This window comes from Lepisosteus oculatus, chromosome 10, assembly GCF_040954835.1.
Source record: "Lepisosteus oculatus isolate fLepOcu1 chromosome 10, fLepOcu1.hap2, whole genome shotgun sequence".
Taxonomy (NCBI): Eukaryota; Metazoa; Chordata; class Actinopteri; order Semionotiformes; family Lepisosteidae; genus Lepisosteus; species Lepisosteus oculatus.
In genome coordinates this window covers 18,492,098-18,506,420 of record NC_090705.1, presented here as the reverse complement: position 1 = coordinate 18,506,420, position 14,323 = coordinate 18,492,098, and the positions used below count along the sequence as shown (strand labels likewise).

Below are 14,323 nucleotides of genomic sequence, written 5' to 3'. Positions count from 1 at the left end.
ACACTATACACAATCTTTCCGAGCTTTTGTATTTATTATATTTCAGTTCTTATTTTAAATTAAGTAACATTTTGTATATAGGCAAAGTTAAATTCCTAAACACATTCTGCATAGCCGATATTAATCATTGATTAATATCTATAATTGTGATGTCATCACATCAATTTACCTTTTGTGATGTCATCAGAACCCCCTGACATCAAAGGTCCAATCTTTCAAAAGCACAAGCTAAGTGATAAACTGGACATTAGTGTCTGACTATTGCAGTGAGAAGATACAGGCAGTGAACCCTTTACTAGCAGCTTTTAGGCTCTTAATGGAGGGGACAGTTTGCTAATGAAAAGAGGGTCCCAATCTCTGCAGAGCTCTACTTAGTGACCACAGAGGCTGAACTGTTGATCAGGCAGAAGGAGGAGCTGTGGAGGCTGAGGAAGGACAGACAGGAGACTGGGAAGCTCACAGAGAAGGACACTTTGGTAAGATTGGCAGGGTCTGCTCTTGCTAACTGTTATAATAACCAAGAGACTTTAAATATGAAAGCTGAAGATACAAAAAAAACCTTCTTAAATGATGACATGACAAAACAAACTGACAGCTCTAAACCATTATGGTGGTCAAACAATTACTTTCAGTTTGAAAGGTGCGACAATAAGCGATTCACAAATTGCTCTGCAATTTTATCATAATTAAAGGAAGCAGGTCAAAAAGCATTTTGAAAAGAACATCTGTCTACTCCCTACACCAATAAAATTAGCACTTTTACTCTATTCCCACAGGCTTGCAGTAATCAAAACATTTGATCTTCAAACAAAAACAGTAATCTCTGTGTAAAAATTGTGCTTTACTATTTAATGAATTCAATATCCTACCTTTGCTGTCATCCTAAAGCACTGTGCTGAATGATTTTTGAAGAAAGCAGACTCCACTTGACCTCTGAATCCCCAGTTTCTGTTAGTGCAGCCCAGGGGAAGAGCTCTGAGAGCTGGGCCCAGATGATCAGGACCCTGGACCCCTTGTCCACAGAGACAGTGAGGGCAGGCTGCCGTCTGTGTGTGGAGTACAGTGGGCTCCTTCACCTCCTGTGCTGTGTCCTGGTCTGGATCAAGAGGTTTCTCACACAGAAACAGGTCAGAGTGCATGTGGTCAAACGGGTGTAACTGTACCTTGTTGTTTGGAACAACAAACATTAAAGACACACAGCATGGACCATATAACATTGCTAATACAGCCCAGAAACCATACAGCTGTGATTCATAACTACCGGATCACAACTATGGTAGCTGTATATTCCTTTGCTGTTTTAATCACTGTGACCTTGTCCTGGAAAAAGTGTTTAGAAAATGGATGGATGGACTCTTAATATTTTATTTAGAGAATGTAGTCCTGATCTATGTGTAATTAATTCACACAAGGAACTGTTAACATAACTAATTTCCATCATGATATGTTCAATAGTTTGGAATCTGTTTCAGTTTCCAACTAGTTTAATCTTACCATAGCGAAACCTATATGAAATTTTAAAATTTCCATTTGGCAGATAGAAAAAACTTAAAGTGCAACTAATTACATACCAAACAGTACTTTTAAACTAATCTCGAAAACACTTTAATCTCCTTTGAGTCCTGATAGTAAGCAAAAGGTTAATCACGAAGGTAAAAGATCAGTGGATGCTATACTGAGCAACACTGTTTGATTGGAGCTGTGAAGCCATTTCATTTCTCAGGGTGGCTGTGTTCCAGTAGCCCAGAGTTGGCCCTGCCCGGGCTGTCTGTAGTAAGAAGAGAGGGAGAGATAGAGAGCTACTACTGGACAACAGAGCCCCACAATTCACACCCAGCTCACATACCACACCAAGAAGATGAGGAGCAGGGGGGAAGGGAACATCAGACTGTCAGTATCTAGGACAGAACACCAGGGGGCACTGTGTATGATTAATTCCCTATTCGAGAACACCTGCGCTTCTGAATTAACGACAGTACTTTAAATAATGCTTTTAAGAAGGTGCATTCACTATATAATTCATTTTCTCCATTGAACACTTTATTTAAATGCATTCATTTTATGCATTTATTCATATTGAAATAGACCCAGAGAGTCTATATCCATTCAATTGTGAGATGCTATTAACTTGCTGTTACTAGCAGCATATGACAGATGCTATGAACTTGCTGTAAATGCACTTCCTCTTTAACAGAGACACAGCCAATCTGACTTAAAAGCATGAGGTGAGGTCTCAAATTCCAGGCCCTTGTGGGAAATGCAGGAATCCTCACAATCATTTGACTGTTATTTAGACTATTAAAGCATCCATTAAACATGCAGCCTGCTGTTTCCATATAAATGTGGTGTAAGTTATGTTCAATAACAATGTAAGATTCAACTTAAAACCTTTGTGTCACCTTTAGGACTTTGTGATCACTAGCAAGTATAATTCCTTTTTCCTGGTTGTGCCCAAAGGCAGGTGCCTTCCTAGGGGCTGGGAATTACTGTATAATCAATAATCCTAGGATTCCTGGAAAGCCAAAGTCAACACAAAGCTGATATACTTCAAGCACTCTTAAGATCTACTGTTCCTCTATACACTACAGTATATACAATAAATGCCTTTTCAAAGCTAAACTTGAGGTAAGATTTGTGCAGGTTGTGTTCTGCTAATTCTCTTTACACCTGGATCCTCTTTTCAGCATTTTAGTTTTATGATCTCATATTAAACGATGAGCAAAATATAATATGTATAAAATACATCAAGATTACTCATATACACATTCAGAGAAGCCAGGGAACCACTGATTTAAAATAAGGAATCCCAAAGTCAGAACCTGCTGCACAACCATTAACTTTGACTTTCTGCATGGCTGTAAATTCTGCTGGGAAATGAGTTAGGCTGCATTTACTTTTGAAATGCACTACATGGATTCCAGGGTTAAAATCTGGTTCCAAAATTTTACCTTGATAATTTTATTGCATCTCCACTGGCACATTTTTTTTCTTCTTTGCATAAGTATGTTTAAGGCATAGCCTTAAATACCCTTCAAGTCATAACAATTAGTTACAGCAGAACATGAGCCGATCCATTATGTGCAGGTACAATCCCTGCAGTCTATAGTTACTTACATCTTTCAGGCACTTTTGCTCTAAGTGAAAAGGCAGCTCATAGAAAATATCATTCTTCTTTGTAAGCAATGTGTACCTCCAGGTCAAGACAAAGAACAAATGTATAGAAAAGGAATCTGTTTATTACAATGCTAGACGAGTTTGTTACAAGTACTGTATTTATTTGTATTACAGGCCATCAATATGTTTTGGCTGTGCCACCATTAATCCTTGTTGATAAACCTATTGTCATTTTTCGTCTGACTGCTTTTAGCACTTTGATCCTAATAAATTAATTGTGAAATTATAGGTCAACATCAAACAGTTTACAGCTTAATTTAATGTCTTTTCTTTAGATTGCAATCTGGTTTCTCTGGATTCTTCCAATGAGTCATTAAGCATACAAAAGATATTGTCGGGTAAAGCCAGTTTTGTTTTGATGGAAAATGTATATAGTCTTTCCAAAATAAATCTTGTTTTTGTAAGCCTTATTGGAGATACGAGGATTATGTTCCAAACTCTCTTAAAAAGGAGCTAAAAGCTAGCCAAAGTCAATGTAGAGAGGGGAGAGGGAATAAAAATAAATCTTTGGATCACCAGGATATTCCTTTTTATGAATTAGCTTAACATGAAAACAAAAAACAGAATTTTGCACTGTAATTTAACCATACAAAAAAAATAATTGTTAGTATCTGGTTCATTTAATAGAAAAGAAAACATTCCCCCCAAATTCTTATCATTTTACTTGAACCATTTAACCATTTTAACCATTAGACCATTAACTTTAGATAAAAATAAAATATGTATTTAAAACGAATAACTTAATTAAGCTATTTTGACCAAAAAGAGAAAAGGATTTATTTTGTTCTGATCTCATTAATACCCCCAGACAATGTGTTGCATTCAAATAAAAACTTTACGTATGTTTTAGATACAAGTCTAATAGACTTTCCAATAAAAAAAACTTAATTGAAAATTCTAATTGATAATTTGCCCTAAGGAACATAATTAATTAAATAAATGTGAGTTAATATTGAAAATATGAATTCATCACCACTCTTCTTTTAATTCCCATAATCATTTAATGAATTAATGACTACTTCTTGGCCCAAGACTTTTCAGAGTCATTAACCATTTGAGATTCTTGGTATTTTCTCTTCTATGAATGTTTTTGCAAATGGGGAAAAATGTTTTGTATTTGTGTCTTATTTTATACAACTTCTAACACTATACCAAATGGCTAATCTGTCCAGTCCTTGACATACATTAAGCCTTTTATCTGAAACCTTCAGCAGTACATTTGCCAGACACTGTTCTTGTCTACAGTCTTTCAGAAGCTTCCACAAAGCCCAAATTGTCTGACATGGTTTTCTGGGTGTGAATCTGCATTGTGAGTTTTGACAGTTCTGGCTCATGGTTTTACAAAGTGTTTCTTAATCATTCTCAGTGCTCTAAAAGCCTTATTACTGAGAGTAATTTGGCGCACCTGCTTTTCATGAAAACCTACACTTGTGTAACAGCTGCAGTTTTGCAGAGGTTCTGCAGTGCTGTGCACCTGTAGTGCCTTGTCTGAGTTGTAAGACCTGATTTCCCCAGTTTAAAATGCATGAACAGTGGTCATCATCACAGCTTCAAACAGGATTCCATTCAGAATTTTTTCTTCCTATGATTCATTATTGATTCATTATTGATTATTGATTATTCATTATTGATCCAGTCTTTTGTGGGAGGATAACTTTCTTCAAACCTGCATGGTGCATTCCTTCTCTTTGTTCCCAATATAATGTAACTGAATTTCCCTTATTTTAAGGTAACACTTGTCATCAGTACTGATAAAATTCAGTCTTTGTGATGTACAAAATTGTGTGTTTGAATCTGATCATTTACAGTAAATGGAGCCACACTGAACAATGTACTACTTTGTTTTCCTGACTTACAATTTGTGCAACAGTTCAGGCTTCCAAAATATACAAAAGCTTCAGCTGTAAGAGAAAGTGTAAATCCTAAGCTTTAAAAAATAGCTCTATGCTTGAAGATGATTTACTGTAGGGCTGTACAGTGCTCTGAATGTTCCAGAGGCCTGTCTGTAAGGTGACCTTTTCTTTCCTCTCCCTCTTTATGTTGTAGAGAAAAGCCTAGTGGAGTTGATGTGCAAGCTGGAGACTTGTGAAGTGAGAAAATGCAAATGCGTTAGCAGGCAAGGCTGGGACCAATGCATCAATATATTCTAATAGCAGTGCCCCACATTGCCAGGGCTGCTAGAAATGGACAATTACAGTCAGTGATCAGCATTACAATCATCTGAGATTAGTCCTTTTAGATAAGCCATTTAATTCTGATTGTGTGAGATGAAATCTGCCACAGAGTGCCAAATCAATTTGTATTGTAGTGTTTGTGTAAACATCCCCATTTTCTATAATGTAACAAGGAAGTGTAGTTTAAAGAAAAAATGAAATATTACTATTATTAATGGGGTATGCTTTAAATTTATATTGAATAAGAAATGTATTCCTATATTCTTTAGCAGTCATTCAAAAAAAATGACAATCCAAGAAGCCACACAGAAGAGTTTAAAAAGTCAGGTCCTCAAAGTCTGAAGGGTTTTCTGGATTTCTTTCCACTGAAATCTCTAAACCAAGCAGGAGTTGGCCTAGAGATCTACAGTATAATAACAAGGCTCAGAATTTAAAACCTTTTCCTGTTTAGCAAACAGCAAGGAAGAGACTTTAGAAAAATCTTTTTTTTTGTAAAACAAAATATTGCATATACAGAGCATAGGAACAAGTAATAGCTTTATTCCATGCTGAAAACCGAAGAATGGAAACCCAGTGTTTTGGCTGTGGCACCTTCTTTGGGTGTACAGTAAGCTTAAAGTTGGGTTTATTTTGGGAGGGGCAATGGAACAGACAAACCAGTGTTTCTCATCACAGTGCACATCCACACAAAATCTGAGCTGTTTCGGGGGAAAAAAAACTGAGCAAATGAAGAAAGAGAAAGAGAACTATTAAGGAACGTGTGTTAATTGAAATCCTATGTGAAAACCCAAAGGTATTTAAGAAATCCTAAATATCATCATGCTGGCAATGAAGCATGGAGGTCACACCTATTGCAAAAATGATTAATATGGCATCCAGTACAAATATGCACTGGGAAAGAATTTGGAGTAAATCAACAAACTTCTTACATTGTGAGGGGATGTCTTTCAAGCTGGGATTACTATAAATGGAGGTAATTGTGATGAAGAGAATTTGAATTCATTCTGATTTGCAGTTACAGTATTTCAGGAAGATCTCCCAGTAGAATCATACTTCGACAGTTTATCTGTAGATCAGGGCAGAGATGAAAGTCTCGCACAGGTGGTTCAGAAAAGACACTTTTACATACTGTACATGGTTAATTTTTAGGCCTTTGTAGTTTAAACTGCAGGAAACAAATTCAAAGACTTGGAGTAAGTCAAAGTAGTTGCTACGTTGTGTATATTATTCACTTTTAAGTTGGTCTTCTCTGTAGAAATTGCTTGAACTGAGCGTTGGAGCTAAATTTACTGAAGCAGTAAGAAAGGATGATTGGTTCTACCTCTGCCACAGGGAACAAGCTATTTCAATTACTTACAGTATATTACAATGTGCTTCACAACACTTTTTTCTGAAGATGAACTGAGATTAATTTAAAAAAATGTGTATCTATTTGCATGTGCTGGCTGCTTTAATGGTAGTACAAGATATTGCTATGGAAAATTATTTTTTTTTTCTTTAAGATTGTGTGCCAAGGGATAATGTGTCCAAATCTTGGGGAAAAATAACACAATTTCCTTTTAAAAAATGTGTTGATATTTTTAATGCTGTAGATAGAAAACTGATACCAAAGAGTTGGGGTCTGATAATGGCAAAACAAAAATCAAGCAATACAGCATGATGTGATGAAGCAGAACTAAAACAACCGAAGAAGCTTTGAATACATGACTCTTTCCTTTTTAAAACACCAAAGGTACTTTTAGGCTTTGTAGAATGAAACCAGCATGACCAAAATACTGTAGCAGCAGACACTATATTCTGATGATAATCTTTATTATAGAGTCACATAGATTTATCCAAGCTTACATCCATCTCCCAGTGATTAGTTTCCAAATCTTTATAAATGAGATTTTTCCAAAAACAATCCATTTAGCCAGCTCTTAAAATGTATTAAAAGGTTAACTCCATGCTTGAATTTTACATTGTCTCTGAAACACCAATCCCTTCCAAAGTGTGCAGAAGAATTAAGAATACTGGCTCATATAGCACTTTTCTAAACTAAAAGGCCAGTTATTCAGACATCACATCTCTCTCTCAACAGCTGTATGTGTGAATGACACATGTAACTGACACCCAAGGCAGCAGAATGAAAGAACAAACTGCTTATCTTTCAGAAACAGATTTATAAGCTTAATAGACAGAGGTGTGTCTTATTTCCTGATAGATTAATTAGTTATACAGGATACAGTACTAGGACTTTATATTGCCAAATAGGTTACCTTTTAAAAGCACAGTAACTGCTTCTAGCTATTTCTCAAATTTATAAAATTGTATCTTTCATAGCTATAGTCATATCTACAGTACAACATTATGCAAAAGTAAATTTTGAACAAAATTATGTTATTTCAAATGTTAATGTTTTCATAAAATGCCCTATCACATTGGAATCTCTTAAGCCATCATTCTGCTTGGCTCCTCAGTTTACACACCTCCATGTCCCTTTGCTAAACTGATTCTGATTTGCTATCAGTTCCCACTACTTGTCTACACGTTGTAGATGACAGAGATCTGGGGCTCCAACTCTAAAGAAATCAATGACTCAGTCACATCTGTTGCTTTTAAGTCTTTTAAGCATGATACTGTACATAAAACGGCTTATTATATGTATATTCGTTAGCATTCGATTAGGATTTTCTACTTAATCCAGCGGTTGAATAATAATATTGATTGATGCTTTCCTGTTGGATACTATTCATTCTAATTCTGTATTTTTCTAGAGCAAGTCAGCTTTACACTATGCTTCTACAACATTATTGCTTTCCCCTGTGTGCTTTGTATTCACATGACATTTGTTCACCTACTTGTTTCCCAAAGTTGCCTTGAGACTTGTTTTCAGAACACAAGCAACGTTTTCTCAAGCGTAAAATATTTTGAAAACATTATTTTGGCTCACCAGCCTCGTTGACCTTTGACTAGGAGTCAGTTAGATTTTTAGAAACTGTGACTGTACAGAACAGATTCTTCTGTGCTTCAGTGGAAGAAAATGGCTTTGGTTGAAGTGTTTTACAGTACCTACTGTAATATAAAAATCTCAGTGTGAATGGTCAATGAAATGCACTCAAGAATTTCATTGCTGATCCAACTAAAAGCAACCTTAATAATCAACAATATTATTTTAATTATATTGATGTTGTGCTGTTTTTAAGGTGGGTGTCACAAATTCACACCTCAAGAACGTACTTTTCTTAATATTCAGGATTAAGTTTTAAAATGCATATTTGTGGCTGTTCGTCACTTAAAAAGTACACATTTGCACCATATGATAGTTGAAAATTGTTTTAACCATCTTGGTCTCATAAAATGTAAGAAATGTGAATTAAAGCAAAAAAAGAGGATAGATAACATTTGGATCCACACAGCCATACAGTAAGTCTTGATAAAAATACTCATTATCTAAGCCAATATATTAGACAAGGTGATTGTTTTAGCTTTTTACAGAAAAATATATTTCCTAAAACTAAATATTGATCAACATGTACAAATAAGGCCTTGGTGCAATTTAGTAATTACAGAGATTACATTCTTTTTACTTTTCACTATGCTTCTTACAATTACTGTACATTTATCTGAAAGTGGAAAATTTTATTCCGATCTTGGAACAATTTCCACTTATTAAAAATAATATACAGTGTGCATGTCATCGAAACTCTCGTATTAGTCTGTGATTTGCAAGCTACTGTACGTTATTCCAAAGAAGCCTCCTACACTCACAGTGAATTAATATCACTGGCTCTCCATAGTGCCTGAGCTCTCTCCTTTTTGTATGTATGCAAAAAGGGATATTTGAGTTTTAGTTCAATTACCTTCCTACGTTTCCATATGATGAAGTCTTTAGCTTCTTAATGTGTCTCTCATTTTCCAGGGTTATTCTTATTTGTTAAACTGCATTAATGTTTTATTACAGAATAGAAATAGAAATAATCTAAAGCTTTATAAAATAGACAACGTTCTATTAAAAGATGTCAAGATAATGGGGGCATTCAATGTTGATAAACTGTTTGAAAAGAAAGCTTCTGAATGTGCTGGCTGATGTGGATGTTACTGTGGAATGGACATGGCAGGTTGGTAAACCTCAATGTGATGAGCTGTTTGTCAAAGCTTCGCTTCACAGTGTACCAAACTAAAAAGAATTTAGCATCTTTACTTTGGAAGATGGTAGACATGCCAGCTTCCATGTGTGTCACTGGAATTCCAATAAGCCAGCTGGAGACAGTGCTTAGGACACTTTTGCAATAGGACAGCTTTATCAACAGAGCAGTGGAGAAGAGAAACACATTACACAATCCGTCTGCAATTTTCATCTACATTAGCACGCATGAGAACATTTTAAAAAAGTGTTCACAAAACAATATCTAGATGCATAAGGGTTAAAGTAAACTTTTTCTGATACTACTAGAAGACATACAGTAGTAAAGAAACACAATTACAACACAATTACCTTTCAACCAATGTGTAGTGCTCTCAGAAAGGCTTCTATGAGAACGGGGTTTGGTGTTCTACTTCACAATGACCCTAACAATCACATAAATGCAAAAGGTTTAAAACATAACGTTTTCAGCCATGTCCTGACTTTGACATGATGAAGGGGTGGCTGAATGGACATGGAAAACCATAGCCATCAACAGATCATTCAGTTTGAGTGATAAAGTGGCCAGAGTGTGAGCAACTGTGATGGCTAACAAGGGTGGGGAGGTATTTTCATGAGGAAACTTTGTTTAGAAATTAAAGCAAAACATATACACCATCACATTACCCCCCAAGAAGGTCAATACAACCTTATACATCACCCTGTAAAGATTCTTTTTTTTTCAGTAGAATTATAATAAGATTAGTCCAAGCAGTCCCATAACTTTGACTCTCCCATGTGTGTAATTGCAAATATATGATTTTCCTTTTGGTATTGCTGAATGCAAACAAAGAATCATTACAGCATTACACCTACTGTATAGATCAATAAGATAAATGTTTAATCATTTTCATGTGGGAACAGTAGATAAAGAATTAGAATATGAAACCTTGAATGCCTGCCTGTCTTTGCAAATATACTTCTTTTTAAAAGTGAACTTTTCTACGGGTATTGTCCACCATAATTAATAAAAGTGAATTTGTGGACTCCCTTAGTTTATTTTCCTATCCATCATTAACAAGTATGAAACACGAATGTGAGAAGGTTGATCCAGATTTGTCATAAAACTGTCTCACAGAATGCTAAGGCCACAGACTGCAAAGACTGAGGAAGAATTTCTCAGTGTTGCTTCATCAGCATTCATATGCCATTAGGGTGAAGAATCTGCACAGACGTTTTTAACGTGCTTGTTTACCTATGCATATACAATACAGACATGTACTGTACAGTGCATCATCTTGCAGGACAATGTTCCACCAATTTTCACATCCGTAATGGCTGTGTTATTTGCTTATAACAGGGATTCCCCATATTTCTCCTGGAGGACCCTGTGTCTACAGGTAATCAGGACATTTAGGCTTTTGTACTCAACCAGTTATTTATTGAATTAATAACAGCTTCAGGAACTGGCCCTTTAAAAAAAAAACTGAAAAACCTATGGACACAACAGTCCTCCAGGTACCGGACTGAGTAAGAGCCATGCAGTCCAACTTGTAAGGTCTTTTTGAATTACAAGGACTACAGTATGTGAACTTGATCAAGAAAGTATTAATTTCTGTGTTACTTGCTACACTTCTAATACAAAACATGCTCCACATACAAGTCACCTTGGTTGATGGCTGGAGCTTTCAATGACATTCTAGGTTTCCTACACCTTTGCACTTAACTCCCATGATTGGTTCAATAAACATTTACATCCTATGTAACTACTGTATGCGTGCTAGATTGTGATTTACACCCATCATGAGTTTTTTCATCCAGTTAATGAGTATTGCTGGCACTTGTGCTGTCCTTTATTTGTAATTTGTGACTACTGCTCTCTGCTCAGACATGTTCTACATATAGCACCATTGTACATACATTACTTCAATAACAAATTAACCAGTTTCTTTTCAGGTGGTACTGTATTGGACATATAGATTGGACATTTCCTTTTTGTAAAACTGAAAAGTTGTAAAAGTATTGACATTTTAATTTCATTGAGTTGCCAAAGCTGCCAACCTTGGGGAGATTTGGAGGAAAATAGCTTTTTCAAACAGAGTGGAATAAAAGCGGAATTACTAAGCATGAAATCCTGGTTTAATTAAAATGCCCAAAGAAAAGTGACTTACAATGTACTGAGACAAATTAAGTACACATAATTTAGGTAATGATGGATTCGTGAGAAGAAATAATTCTTATTTCTTCAAATCAAGATTGCCAAAAGAGCTACATCAGTTAAAATATGTCTTGTGTTTTTATTCTGCTTGTATTACTGTGCATGATAAATTAATCTTATCGTGGTTTACTGGACAAATCAAACCTATTAAAGAACAGTGACAGGGAAAGCTTGATGTTCTAAGACCAGGAAGGTTGTTGTTCAGCGAAAAGAATGAAACTGAACAAATCTATAAAGTACACAATGTCAAAGGCCCTCAACTAAATTAGATCCAATGGCCATTTAGAATTGTAATCTATGTGCATCCCTCTCTAAAAAGAATTATCAAATATTTTCTCTTAGGTTTGCCAAGTACTACAATATCTGATCTTTACACCTCTCATATCAGGTTTGAGGGAATACAAAAAACACATCCTCCAACTCACATACTGTACATCATCAGTTCATGTGAACCTTTAAAACACAGTACTGCATTTCTGAATATCTTTTCAGGTGAAGGAACGATCACTGATACCACCCATGTGCTTACTGATACCACCCATGTGCACAGCTGCTCAACCCTGGGTTAGATACTACATCTACTATAGGACAAATATACTGTAACTACACACCTTGAAAGCCAGGCAGGTCTCAGCACCCACCTCATTTAATGATGACTGCTTTGGTGCGGCTAAGTACCTGTCTGAAAGACCTGATGATATGAGGAAGTCCACAAATCACAACAACTCTCCAAGTTCTACATATCCTGTATATATATACTAATCAAGACCTGGGACCTCACTCGCTGCTCTTCATATAGACAGATTCTGACATGGCCACATTCCAGCAGGATAACGCACATCTCTGTGCTGGTTTTGTAACAATGTTTGGGATAAGAATGTGAGTCCAATTGAAGAACTGAGTCCAATTCTGAGCTAGATTTTGAGTTCAACTGAGCATTTGTGCAATGAGCTAAGAGAAACCATGGAAGCCAGAGCTCAGAGACCAGTAAATTGGTACATGCTTGTCTAAGCTACGCATAGTACTGTATGTGAGAGGAATGGGACAGAATCTAGTCAGAATGAACAGCCTACTGCAAAGCATGCATTTCAACTTGTGACGACACACACGTTACTAGCCTCTGACTTTCATGATAGACTTAATCAGCCCTATTGATGGCAGTTTACTCAGAATAATGAAACTACATGTGCCATCTTTTTCCATTTAGACGTGTACCATGACCATATCATTTCATAGCATTTTCTTGATTCACTTTTTGAATTTGATGCCATGTTACTACAGTACATTGTATGGAAATATGAATCATTTTGTAGAACATCACATCCACATCACCATGAATACACAATTGATAAGAAAGTACTATTTTATCAAATATTTAAGGACAGGTATTTTTATAATAGATTGCCTTCAGCAATACAAGGGTTTTAATAATAGATAACTGAAAACATTTTACTTTAAATAATTCTATTTGGGAAATTTAAGAGATGTCCAGTAGACCCCTGCAAGTAGGAAGAAAATGCTTTATCCAGATTAAACCCACCGATTTAACAAAAGTTAGTGCACTCTCCTTTGATATTGCCTACTATAATGTTGATATTGGCAATCACAAAATTCTTTTTCATTTGCATTTTTTATTATTTTACACATGAGATTGGCATTGTGAATATTAAAATTTCTTGTTTCTCTTCTCATCTGCCATGGGAGGCAGCTGATGAGAATAATAAGGAACCATGTCTCCAACTTTGGAAAAGGCTTTGATCTACAAGTGCAGGACTGATATCTTGGGAAGCAATTAGTTAGTGGAGACTTAGATTAGGGCTGCAATTAAAATAAATAAAAAAGAAAAGGCTTGCTGGGTTGATTCTGCTATCAAGCGTGAACTCTGCTAGTGAACAGTTATAATAAGCATCTCTGGTCTATGTTAATCAAAGCATACTTCTGTATAGGCATACTTTCTCATGTTGCATCTTCAGGTTTCTTTCTCGGCATCAGATAAGCAAATGATGCAGAAATGAAAAGGCAAGACAGAAAAAGAGGTTGAGGTGTTCAGAAGGTTATGAAAAGGGGGTTGATTACTTTTTCCCTTTCACTTCACTTTTTTCACTTCACAAAGTTAAAACTGTACTTTCACCTGATGGTCCCAGACTCGTGTTCAATGATAATTTTGCAGCTTCAGACGTAACCCCTGCTTTATGTTAGATGTCCATGTGAAATATTGCCTTCCGATTGAACTTACTTTTATTTGCCTTTTAATTTAGACAAAGTCCACCCTCCAAAGGATAAGTTGAAGCACCTTTAGACATCACGTGTGGGGCCTGTGCCATAGCAGCCTTTATTGTGTTTGTATAAGATACATTCATATTTTTTTTCTTTCAGTAATCGCATAATTAAAACCTAATTTCCCAATTCAAAGAAACATTACACTGTCACCTTTATGAATGTTGTAGAACATTGTAGAACACCACATTTATTAACCAGAACCAGGGAAAGGTACACACACCGGGAAAGGGGGTTACAGCACTGCACTTGCTGTACACTTACACAGACATGGAAGGGAAGGCGTCGCCTCACAGCCCCCGCCCCCTTATATACAGTCCAGTTCCCCCAAGTCCCGCCCCTCAGGCGCTGTTCCCGCCCTCCTTGAGTGAGCAT

General features: G+C 36.1%; 1 long non-coding RNA gene across 5 annotated transcripts in view; it reads left to right on the top strand.

The window, feature by feature from the left end:
* The first annotated feature begins 240 nt into the window (after positions 1-240).
* LOC107078636 (uncharacterized) overlaps positions 241-14,323 on the top strand; it is a 302,990-nt gene continuing 288,907 nt past the window's right edge. For 3 of the 5 annotated variants that reach the window (XR_011190884.1, XR_011190882.1, XR_011190883.1), the window contains exons 1-2: positions 241-476; positions 946-1,127. This is a non-coding gene — a long non-coding RNA (uncharacterized lncRNA). The remainder of the gene's footprint in view (positions 477-945; positions 1,128-14,323) is intronic. The other 2 variants (XR_011190885.1, XR_001479587.2) reach the window with 2 other exon arrangements.